This window comes from Lissotriton helveticus, chromosome 2_1 (assembly GCF_964261635.1).
Source record: "Lissotriton helveticus chromosome 2_1, aLisHel1.1, whole genome shotgun sequence".
Taxonomy (NCBI): Eukaryota; Metazoa; Chordata; class Amphibia; order Caudata; family Salamandridae; genus Lissotriton; species Lissotriton helveticus.
In genome coordinates this window covers 540,775,973-540,788,345 of record NC_136059.1, presented here as the reverse complement: position 1 = coordinate 540,788,345, position 12,373 = coordinate 540,775,973, and the positions used below count along the sequence as shown (strand labels likewise).

General features: G+C 49.0%; 1 protein-coding gene across 2 annotated transcripts in view; it reads right to left on the bottom strand.

The window, feature by feature from the left end:
* HOMER1 (homer scaffold protein 1) overlaps window positions 1-12,373 on the bottom strand; it is a 618,990-nt gene that overhangs the window by 66,004 nt on the left and 540,613 nt on the right. The gene's annotated exons all lie outside the window — the stretch shown is intronic.

Here is a 12,373-nt window from a genome sequence, read left to right as displayed (position 1 = left end):
CTATCGAGTGCGCTTCAGCCTGTGCTTTGACTGCGCCGCACAGTCGGTTACCGAGTACCTGCACCATCTGAAAGGAGGAATACCTGCACTTTACAGCAGGGCTGCAATGCTTTTTAGGGCTCAGCCTACGCCCACGAAGTGGGTGGAGCTTCGAGCTCCTAATGTTAAAGAGAAAAAAAAGGTATCTCTAGGGCTTTGGCCAGACACATTCCTTAGTGTTTTATGTCATCTGCCCAGTGATTCGTCTTCGCTGTGGTGTCTTTTTAGTAATTGAGAGTGCAGATTGAGAGTGCAGAATCAGAGTGCAGAGTGCAGATTGCAGTTTGAGAGTGCAGTTTGAGAGTGCAGAGTGGCAGTGAGTGCAGACTGAGTGCAGAGTGACAGTGAGTGCAGACTGAGTGCAGAGTGACAGTGAGTGCAGAGTGACAGTGAGTGCAGAGTGACAGTGAGTGCAGAGTGACAGTGAGTGCAGAGTGACAGTGAGTGCAGAGTGAGTGCAGAGTGAGTGCAGAGTGAGTGCGCAGTGAGTGCGCAGTGAGTGCGCAGTGAGTGCGCAGTGAGTGCAGAGTGGCAGTGAGTGCAGAGTGGCAGTGAGTGCAGAGTGGCAGTGAGTGCAGAGTGGCAGTGAGTGCAGAGTGACAGAGAGTGCAGAGTGGCAGTGGGCAGTGAGTGCAGACTGAGTGCAGAGTGACAGTGAGTGCAGACTGAGTGCAGAGTGACAGTGAGTGCAGACTGAGTGCAGAGTGACAGTGAGTGCAGAGTGACAGTGAGTGCAGAGTGACAGTGAGTGCAGAGTGACAGTGAGTGCAGAGTGAGTGCAGAGTGAGTGCAGAGTGAGAGTGAGTGCAGAGTGAGTGCAGAGTGAGTGCGCAGTGAGTGCGCAGTGAGTGCGCAGTGAGTGCGCAGTGAGTGCAGAGTGGCAGTGAGTGCAGAGTGGCAGTGAGTGCAGAGTGGCAGAGAGTGCAGAGTGGCAGAGAGTGCAGAGTGGCAGAGAGTGCAGAGTGGCAGTGAGTGCAGAGTGGCAGTGAGTGCAGAGTGGCAGTGAGTGCAGAGTGACAGTGAGTGCAGAGTGACAGTGAGTGCAGAGTGACTGCAGAGTGACTGCAGAGACAGTGTGTCAGGGTGCACATTGTGTGAGTGTGCAGAATGAGTGTGCAGGGTAAACAGTGTGTGACTATGCAGGGTGACATTGGGAGTGTGCGGGTGAGCAGTGTGTGAATGTGTAGGGGCAGTGTGTGAGTGTGCAGAAAACACCACACACACATACACCACACACACAACGCACACACAAACCACACACCTCAGTCTCTCAACACCACACACTTGTCACCACTCAACACAACACACTCACCACCACACTCACTCCCCAGGCTCACCCCCACAGACTCACCACCACACACTCACCAGCACACAGAAAACAACACACACAACAACACACCCCCAGCCGTCAATGAATGCTTTCACCATGCACAAACACCAACAACCATCATCCATCTGTGCACGCTTTTACCAAGCACACACCCACCAGCCGTCAGTGCACCCTTCCACCAGGCACACACACCTCCAGCCGGCAGTGCACTTTTCCACCAAGCAATCGCAGTATGGTACACTTTACTTTTAAACATATTCATATAAAGCACAGCATGCCACCATTGGTAAAATTACAATTCAACCAACATACTTCCACTACACACCACATGCACACACTCCATAACACATGGCAAAAAGACATTGGCATTTACAATGCCATTAGCTCAAACTCAAATAAATCCGAGCCCGATTGCATTTCTAATGCTTGTTTTTTTAGGCAGCATATTCATCTTGTCTAGTGCGTAATTTGAAATGAGTCGCCTCTAGGTGTTTGTAGCGGGGCACAATTGGGTTGTAGTTGAAGGCAGTGCGAGTTTCTCTCAGTGGGGTAGTATGGTGTTCAGTGGGGAGAGGATGTGGCACTATGGTCAGAGCTGCCGAATTTGGAACTGGGGAGCCAGGTTCAGCCAGACCAATCTCCCTGAGGGAGCATATTTCCATGCTAGACCTTGGAAGGACCCGCAAGACCTTAGAAGCCCTGGTGTCTTAGCACCAGCAGGTGAACCCTAGCAGTGGCAAGTGTGGGTTAACCTTGAAGGCCTGTCTACCACAATCCCTATTGAAGCCCACCGCAAGTCTTTTGGGCAGGCCTACGAAGCAGCACACCCTAGAGCAACAGTGACTCTGTCATTGAGGTCACAGGACCCTTGAGCAGGGAGCCTCTAGGGCGGTGCAAACGGTGAGATCGCATTGAGCACTGACTTTGGGTCATGTTTGCGAGTATATTATGTTTCTAAAAGCACTTGCTGCCTCCTTCCTGGCCTCCAAGAATTTTCGGCAACAATAAAAATGTCATGAAACTCCGGTGATCAATGTTCTTCCTAGAGAGAGATGGAGGTTTGCCAGGTGGAAGTTTTGACTCATGGAAAGGTAGCGCAGAGGGTTACTGTGCTCGCTGCAAAGAACATGTCCCATGCAGATCACTAAGTCCACATAATGTAAATAGGCCAGTGGATTACTGCTTTTGTCAGAGAGATCCTATTGGTACTTGCAGTTTATAAGGCAAAATCCTAACATAGAACAATGAGCTATTAACTGTCATCTAAGAGCTGCATGCCAACTGCAAGGTATAATTTACATCGTTATGGTTTTTTCCCCAGTCTTTGATTAACATAATGTTGCGAAAAGGGTTCACTTGAACATAAATCAACTCTGGTTATTACAGAGAACTTCCAACCATGGTATTACATTCTAAATTCAGAGTTTGCGTTTCTCCAGATCAATCACTATTAAACTATACTGCCTACTAGTACGATTGTCATGTGACTCCTAGTCCTTTGTCTTATGTAAAATTACCTATTGTGATTTCCACACGTATTATTGATTATCTCTGTGTAATGTGTGATATAAAGTTCTCTGACACTCTAAACTGGTATCAGTGGTGCTGTTTATCAAATTAAATGCATCTGAGAGAGAGTGTAGTTATGGAGACTTGAGGGCCACTGTTAAAGGGTGGTAGTGAGGGAATCCGTGGCAGAGCAAGTCATTGGGGGAACCAAAATTGTCGCACAGGGCTCCACCAGTGCTAAATCTTTCCACATCTACTTCCTACAGTTCTAACACCAAATCAAAAGCGTTGATTTGACAACCCCTTGAATCTGTAGCATACCTTCAAGTCAATGTATGATTTAGCAGTGGTCTTGGTTGTTCTATGTTTTTGTTTATGTAAAATCGTTATTTGTTTGTAATGGTGTCTTGTAATTTTGTACTATTGTGTTTTTGAACTAACATAATTCTGGTGAGTAGAGCACACACACAAAAAAGATTGTCCTACGTCTCTTAGCATGGGAGTGTGGGATTCTGGTGAAAGGACTTACGTTAAAACAAATTACGTAATGTCATCCTAAGGTAGCACAATAATGGCACAGGAAGATAAGGGAGCCTTTTGAAATGTGCAATTATATCCATGGTGTGAGAGGTTTTCTCTTGTGTAATTTTATATTTTGAATGATCCTGCCCCTCATTACCTCAACAGGGTCTCCCCCCTTTATGAGGCAGAACTGGAAATTGTATCATGCACTCATCTGGAAACAATCTGTTAACGAGGAGTAAATAATATACATCTTTGTGAGACCTGCACCTAGCTTTTCCATCTAATGAGACAAATGTAGTCCATTTAACAGTTTTAAAATATATGGACTTATTTCATTTGTATATTTATCTTTTTGTCCATGTTACTGATATCCACGTTAGGTCTCTTCAGGGATGCCAAATAAGATCAATAGTCCTGCGATGTCACTTTCTATTATGTCACTTCTTGTGATATTACCAAGGGCAGCTCCTTCACTAGGGCGGAGGAGCGACGCCCCACTACTTTCTCGCAAAAGCAGAAACACAAAATGCTAAAAACGACCATTTTATGTTTCTGCTTCTAGCACTGCGAGAAAGCAGAAGTGTTTCGTTGGGGGCGGGCGGGCGGGTCTGTTTTAGGGCAGGGGAGGATTGCCTTGCCAACTGCTAAGGGCGCTGACTGGTCGGCCAAACCAGTCTTGCGCACTCTGGCCTTTCTCTATGTAGGCTGCAATGCAGCCTACATGGGGAAAATGGCCTCCCCATAGGCGCCTGGCTGGTCGGCGTCCTGATCAATCACAACGCTGCCATTGCAGCATTATGATTGGCTTTGGGGAGGGGAGGGAGGCTGCCTGCTTCCTGTTCCCCCCCCCCCCTTCCGAACTACCGCGAGATCCTCCACCCGCGAGTCATGCCGGCTGTGACTGGAAGATACATGCAAATTAGAGGGGCCTCACATCTTCTCTTTCGCCCGGGGCCCCAGGAGTTCTAGGATCGGCCCTGCTTTGTGCGATGCATGCACTGTGGGAATCGCATTGTTGGGCCGGTGGGAGCGAAGGAAACCAGCATTCTACCTCGCTGCCATCTTGGCACGTCCCCTTTCTAATACCTTTAGACTTATAAATAAATAATAATGCAGCACCTAACATCTAGAAAGTCGAGAGTTCTCTCTGCTGGTGTAGATGGGCTAAGAAACAGTAGGACGCATAACAGACTGAATAGTGTGAACATCAAATACTACTTTGAGTAAAAATGGGAGTTCAGTCCTTAAAACTACCCTGTTGGTATGGAAATTAGTGAAAGGCTCTTTTTCTGAAAGAGCTTGCAACCCACTGACCTTCTTGCTGATGTCACTGCTTTTAAAAAGTAATTTTCCATGATCTCTTTTTATATGCGATGAAGATTGATAAAGTACTAACTTAAGATTTTTTCCATGGTGATGAATTTGTTTATGAATCATAGATCTACAATCGGTCGATATTGTTTTAGTTGGATTTTCCTCAGTAGAAGGACATATCTGGAGTAGACTCCTCTGTTTTGCTGGTTTGATAGAACCCTTTATATCAGCTGCTTTTGGAGTTAGAGACTTGATTCGTCTTATAGATGGGAGACAGATGACATTTCGATTATGGATTTGGTGGAACAGGTGGTGGAATACTCCTGAATAGGATTGAGTAATCCTTTTGCATGATGTTCAACATCAATCTGACCATAGATATATGTTTAAATATTTTCGCCGCTACCCCTACAGGAGTGGGTAACTCAAGTGGGGGTGTTGAGCCATCACAGTATCTTGCGTGACAAGTTTCTTCCTCTTCACTGAGATGCTTTAGGGGGTGTTTGTTTGTTTTTGGTAACTTCTTTGATACTGCCTTTGGTGTTGCTGAGGTTGGTAAGGCCATCTCGGGGTTTTAATCCTTGAAAAGAACACCTTTTGTCTTTTAGTCTCTACTGGTGGTTGAAAACCTTCTTTTGCTCCTCCAGACCCACCACGTTTTAAATCTCTTCCTCCTATTTCACTGAGTCTTAGCATCACTTCTAACATGTGGTGGCAAAATAGTGCTGATCCTGAGAATGGCAAGTTTGCAAGCTTCAGTAACACCTTAGATACCCAAGATAGATGAAGCCATGAAGATCTTCTGGGAGAGATTTGGTGACAACAGGAAATTGCTGAAAGTTCATGCTGAGTCCATTGCAGTGCTTAGAACTTGGTTCAACGCCATAGAACATTCAGCATCTCCATGAAATCTTGCATTCTATGAGTAGGCTACCCTGTTTGCAGTGTTATTTTGTTTTGGATTCCAGTGGTTATTTTACAGTGTTTTCTCAAATTCTGAAAATCAGTGGTTATCAGTGTTTACACTGTGATGCTGCAAAAAAAGCTCAAGACTGCATTTTTCCAGCATTTAGAAAATAGTTTCATAAGTTATATGTAGGACCACTACAATTATGCAATCTTGGCTGCAGTGTTTTCTGCTTAATTATGGATTTTCCTCAGTTGCCAAATATTTTATAATCTACTGCATAACATCCCAATTTAGCAAAACAAAAAAAGTGTTTCTAGCATACATGGGTCAAACATTATTAAACAAGCATTTACAATGCAACGGTCTCGCCTTTGCAAAAGTTAGAGCTATTGGCATTGTAAATGGGTGAGAGTGGGGGCGGGGGGGCAGCCCTAGAGTGATAGATGGTGATAGATGGTGCAATGAGGTGTGACGACAGCAGGAAGGAAAAAACATATATTGAGGGTGGAAAACATCCCTGAAGATGGCACCTGGAGAGACATCCCATGTGATAAGAGAGGCAGGTTTAGCCCTGTGCAGACGAGTGGAAAAAACGTAACACAGCATAGAGATAAATGTATGCATTTTGACATATTTCTCTGCGGACATCGATTCAAAGGTGTGACGGACCACAAACCCTTGGTTCCCCTTTTCACAGGGACGGCGAGGAGAGGACCCCGAGGATCGAAAGGTGGGCGGTTCAGAGCCAACACTACAACGTTGAGGTGGTCTATCGCCCAGGGGCCAACAACCCCATGGATTACCTGTTGCGGCACCCGATAAACCCACAACGAGCCAGCCTATGTTATTTGACGAAGGGCCTGAGTCATTCATTAAGCATGTCACCTGGAGAGTCATGTCCCCGAGCCATATTGCTGGTAGAGATTCGGACAGCTACTGACGAGGACAAATGCTTAGTAGCGGTAAAGGAAACGTTGCGAAGCCATGCATGGAGACATTTCTTAGACGGAGCGAGCAGGAGGACGGAAGAAGACAGAGAAGCCCGGGTGGGGGTATGGAAATGCAGAGACGAGCTTAGCAAGAGTAACAAAGGGATCATCCTCAGAGGAACAAGAATCGTAATGCCAGCAGGGCTGTGGAAGCAAACAATTGACCTGGCTCATCAAGGGGACCAGGGGATTGAGAAAACCAAAGCATGCCTGCGGACTGAAGTGTGGTTCCCAGGAATGGATCGTATGGTCGAGGAGAAAGTAAGAAGCTGTCACGAGTGCCAGATTACCGGAAGTGAAGCGCCCACTCCACCAATAATCACTGAGTAACCTTCAACAAAGCCGTGGTAATCCGTCAATATAGACTTTGGAAGTTTCCTGGACGGGAGATCAACCCTGGTCCTGTTGGACAGCTATTCGAAATTTCTAGTTGTAGAAGTGGTGAGGTCGACAGCCTTTGAAAACGTCAAGCCTGCGCTAGAGAAAACGTTTGCCCTACTGGGGACTCCGAAAGTGGTGCAAACTGACAACAGGCCACCCTTCCATGGACAAGAGTTCAGGGAATACATGGAGCAACATAACATCAGTCACTGGAAAATAACTCTTCAATGACCCCAGGCCAATGGTAATGTAGAGAAACTCATGCGGACAATCAACAAGGCCCTACGAATTGGAGTAGCTCAGCGGGAGAATCTCAAAGAGTGTCTGCATCGGTTTTCTACGAGCGTACAGGCAAACTCCCCACTGCACCACCAGGTGTGCTCCGAGCGACCTCATAATGAAACGGGCTGTAAGAGACGGAGTACCCATGAGTGGAGACTGGGAGCCGAGCACCATGGATGAGGAAGTGGTGCATGCAAAGAGAACAACAGCCAACGATCTTGTCAGTAGCAGAAGAAGAGCTAAGACCGTCAAACTCCAGAGAGGAGACCTGGTGATAGCGAAAGACAGACACCCAGGTTCGAAATTCAGAACTCCGTTCGAGCCGGAGCCCTGGTAGGTGGTGGAAGTACAAGGAACTATAGTGATCGTGCAAAGAGGGGATAGGAAAATAGCGCAGAATGTGTTGTGGTTTAAAAAGTTGATACTACCCACCCAGGGTGGCCAGTAGGATCGAGGGTCACTACGAGTGGAAGGTGGACAGAGTGAAGGACCCGAAGGGGAAAACACCATCGTGGAAACCCCAGGGAATGAGCGGCAACTCAACAAGGAGACAGGGACATTTTGAGGCTAGCAGCCAGTGCATCCCAACACCAAGGACTGTATCTGCTGTGAGAGAATCCCAGACCAAGCCAGAAACTGAGAGACTATTGGTGTTGAACAACCGGAGGTACCTCCGAAGAATTTGGCCATTACAGACTGTTGTTGGACGTGTTTGTGTGGTTGTTTTGTTAGTTTATTATTTTCGTTTATTGTTTACAACAAGATGGATAAGGAGGGATGTAGTGAGCCCACCGGACACTACGATTGTTTGTAACACATTCACCCTCCTGGGTCTGGCGCGGCCAGGGGGTATAAATAAATGGTGACGTCAGCGCTTGTGGCTGACGGCACGAACAGAGCTCCAGAATGGTTGTCCCATTTAATATATTGATCCCAGTATAGGCCTCCCTGTCCCTAGGCACACCATATACCCCCAAGATAGGCCCCCCACAACACCTGGGGCGGGGCTCTTGGAGCACTGAGAGAGAAGGGTCCAAGATGCACCAAAGGAGCAGAAATCAGAGCCTGTGCAGCCTGCAGCCATTAGACCCAAGCAGTTGCACCATGTAAGTCATGAACATGGCTCCGCCCACGTTGTGGCGCTGTCAGAGGTTTGAGTCTGCAGGCTTCTTGCAGCGGCTGTCGGAGGCTTAAGCCTGTAAGCTCTATAAAACAGCAGACATAGCTGTCAGGTATTCACAGGTGTGGTTCACACAGTCACTTGTAACAGTCCTGCAGGAAAGCTACGGTGAACGAAGTTAAATTTACCCAGAATTCAGTTGCTTAGAAGGCCAGTTTTCACTCTAGCTTTGCTTGAGCCTGTAACATCTACATGCACGAGGCACAAATCTGCTGTCTGAAACTCGAGCCTTTACTGCGTAGCCAGACGCGCTGCCATGCTGACTGAGGCTTGAGCCTGTAAGATCTGTGCAGACTTCGGTGTATTTCTGGGGTCCCAGGCTCGACCCTGTCAGGTATGTGCGGATGAGGTGAAACAGCTCTGCTGTTCCAAACTTGCACCTGTGAGATCTGTGTGTCCTGAGGCACAGCTTTGCTGTATGACGACTGAGTCAGATCTGTATCATGTCGGCCTCATGACTTATGAAAAACACAAAAAGCGCACAGTGACTCAGAGGTTTTGCATACTTGCTGTATGTACACTGAACACAGAGTCAACTGAAGCCAGGCAGACATTTAAAAGACTCACAAAGTGTTAAAGGGAACCCAGGTAGGCTTTTTACAAGTTCACCGGCTGAGACCACACAGGTAACCCAGACACTCAATGTGAGCAGCAAGAGGAAGCACACATGTAATAGATACTCAATGAGTGCAGCAAGAGGAAACACGTGTAACACAGACACTCTGTGAACAGCAAGAGGGAACACACATGTAACACAGGCACTCTGTGAACAGCAAGAGGGAACACACATGTAACACAGGCACTCTGTGAACAGCAAGAGGGAACACACATGTAACACAGACACTCAATGCGAGCAGCAAAAGAAAAGTGAACCCAGACAAAGCGTTCTACCCGCTCAATGAGCAGGGGCGGCTGCTTTGCACAATTCGCCCACCGCGTGCCACAGACATGCCCGCTCTCGCAGCAGCGCTGCTAACGTGTTTTACAGGTAGGCGGCCCAGTCTCGCAGTGTTTACCCGAGCCCAGCCTTGGTCCTCTCCGTCAAGGCCCCTCACGTGCTGCTTACAGACAGGCGACCTCACGTCCCCGTGCTCTTTCCACGGCCCGGGGCCTTGGATTTTCTGGTACCCGGTTTCCGGCAGCCAGAGGCTCCACGCTTGGGTTAGGAACCAGGGCGTCGCCGCTCACCTGCGCCTCCTGCCTGCTCTGCCTCCAGCCTCGCATTCCCGGGACACGACACACCTCACAGCTTAAAGGGGCAGAGTCCGCAAACCGAAAGTGTGCCGTGTTCGTGCTGGCAGCAAGAACCTGCCTCAGAGAGGCACGGGGCGAGCACGCGCGGCCGCTTCCTGCCGGCTGCGCTCGCGCTGCGGTGATTGCTCGTCAGCCGAGCCTGTCTATCGGCTGCCTGCCAGGTGAGCTTTATTTACCTGCTGCTGCCTGCGGTGAGATTATGGTGCTGCCTGCCTGAATTGAGGGTAGGTGGTATTTCACTGCTTTTTAGTGAGCTCACTCTGCTCCTGCATGAGCGGTGAGCTTCCTACACTTCTGCTCCATGAGAAAGTAGCCTCTGCATGTGGGCGTACTTGCACTGCTGCTAGAACAGGTGAATTTGAACTGCTGCAGCTCACCTGCCGACATGGGCGTTTTTTCTCACTCTGTGAGGAGGGGCCGTGGCTATTAAGGGAGGGGCGGCTTAGTGCTGGCCACAGCCCGAAAACGTTTTAAATCTACAGCTTCCCCCTCCCACAACCCCCCCCCCCCCTCATCCTCCTACCAAAAACCAAAATGAAAGCTTTTGAGGCAGCCGCCGAAGTCCTGGGGAGGTTTCACACCTCGTAATGGACATCGGCTGGGCTAAACCTCCGACCAATTAACTGGTGCAAGGAGACCGTACACTGTTGCTGCATGGAGCAGTGACAGTGCACTGCTGCTGCATGGGGCAAGTTGACCGTGCACTGCTGCTGCATGGGGTAAAGTGACCATGCACTCAAGATTTCATGGCCCTGCCTCCACTGAGACCAAAGTCAGCCCAGTCTCCTGAACATCCCAGTGTTTCCCCTCCGAAGCCAAATGAACAGATTAAAAGCACGAGGATAGGCCACCCTTCACCCACAGGGTGTGGAGACCTCCCAAAAGTCCACGCCCTGCCGCAAACATCTGTCAATCAACTACAGTGTTGGTGACCACCCAAGCTGCACACACACACACAGCGTCGCAGAGAGCTTAAAATAAAAAAACACACAAAACAAGTCAGGTCCCGGGCCGGCAGCCAATCACAGCGCGGCCCGGGGAATGACGTCACGGGGTGTCCCGGCCGGCAGATTCGGGGGCGTGTTTTTCGTGCTCTCCCCTTCCCATTGGCTGGAAGGTAAAATTCCAGCCAATGGGAAGAGGAAAGGGCGGGACTTAAAAAACCACAGGGAAACGCCCCCGAATCGCATTTTCACGGGGAAAGCGTGATTGACAGTCAATCTCTTCCAATGGCTAGCCTCCATTTATGGAGCTAGCCAATGGAAGACAGAGGCGGAACCAAAGCCCCATATCTAGGACATAAGATTTCGCCCTGGGCGGAGCAACTGCTACGCAGTTGCTACGGCCAGGGCGAAACCTAAAAACATGTTGCCTCTCATTAGGAGGCACTTTGGAAGGTATAATGAGCCACTGTTAAGCTGCTCATTGCTGCATTTTGGTGTTAAACTGATATTAATGAGGTGGAACCATTGCCTAGACAGATGATTTGTGAAAAAGGAAAAAAAATGAAATAACTATCTTATTCCATGCCATTGCACGCATTCTGCAAAGCAAGAAATTGCATGGCTTAGGGGGTGAGGGTGAAGTGTACTTTAAAACAAGAAATCCTGGAGGCCCACCCGCCCTGCAGGGGGCTGCGGGGGTCTTTGTTACACACCTGTGGTATCTACTCAGGAGTGCTGTTGTACTGGCATTTTCTTTTTTTTCAGAACAGATTTTATTATGTTGAGGAAGCATTACAAAAGAACACTGCCCCCCATGAACCGGAGGATCAGTGAGCAAATAAGTAATCATCACATAATAGCACTTCAATCAACATTTTGAGATGTAAGAAGCCCCCCCAACTCCCGTCCCCCCACTCCCTCCCCGTACCTTCCCTCCCGGATCCCGCTCCCCCCCACGCCACACTCGGAAGACCACCTGGGTAACCATCGGGAGTGTCTTTCTTTTGCCTGCCGAGTAAAGAATGGTATGCAGCGTATCCGGGTCCATCAGGTACCTTTCAAGGGCATAGGCCGGGTCGCCTCGGTCCCCATACCACCAATCATTCAGCACCAACAGGTGGGACGCCTGGTAGTAGGACAGAATATTCGAAGTCGCCAGGCCCCCACAATACGTGGAGAGGAAACAGGTGCGGAGCGCTACTCTTGCCACCCCACCGGCCCAAAGAAATTGACCCAGAGCCGAGTTCACCTGCCGAAACCATCGCGGCGCAATTGGGTAGGGATGGTTTTGCAACTGGTATAGGAGGTGTGGGAGAGCCACCATCTTGAAAATGGCTGAACGGCCATAGATATTTAGGGGCATCCTGGACCATGTCTTCATATCTGACCGTACACGGTCCCAAACAGGCACCACATTGCGGGCCCAAGCGATCCCCGGAACATCCGTCAGGAATACGCCCAGATATTTAATGCCACCCGCCGCCTCTTGTAGCGCTGACGCCCAAGGTCCCTGTCCCCCGCGCCCTCCCAGCACCCACAGCGTGGATTTACGCATATTCAAGTGCAGGCCAGATACCTCCCCGAACACACGCATTATCTCAAGGGCCCTAGGTCCTGATCTATTTATATCTGTGAGGAAGAAAAGGACGTCGTCCGCGTACAGCGCAATCCGATCGGACGGTCCCCATTCCCACTCAAGTCCCCGCATCTGTGCGT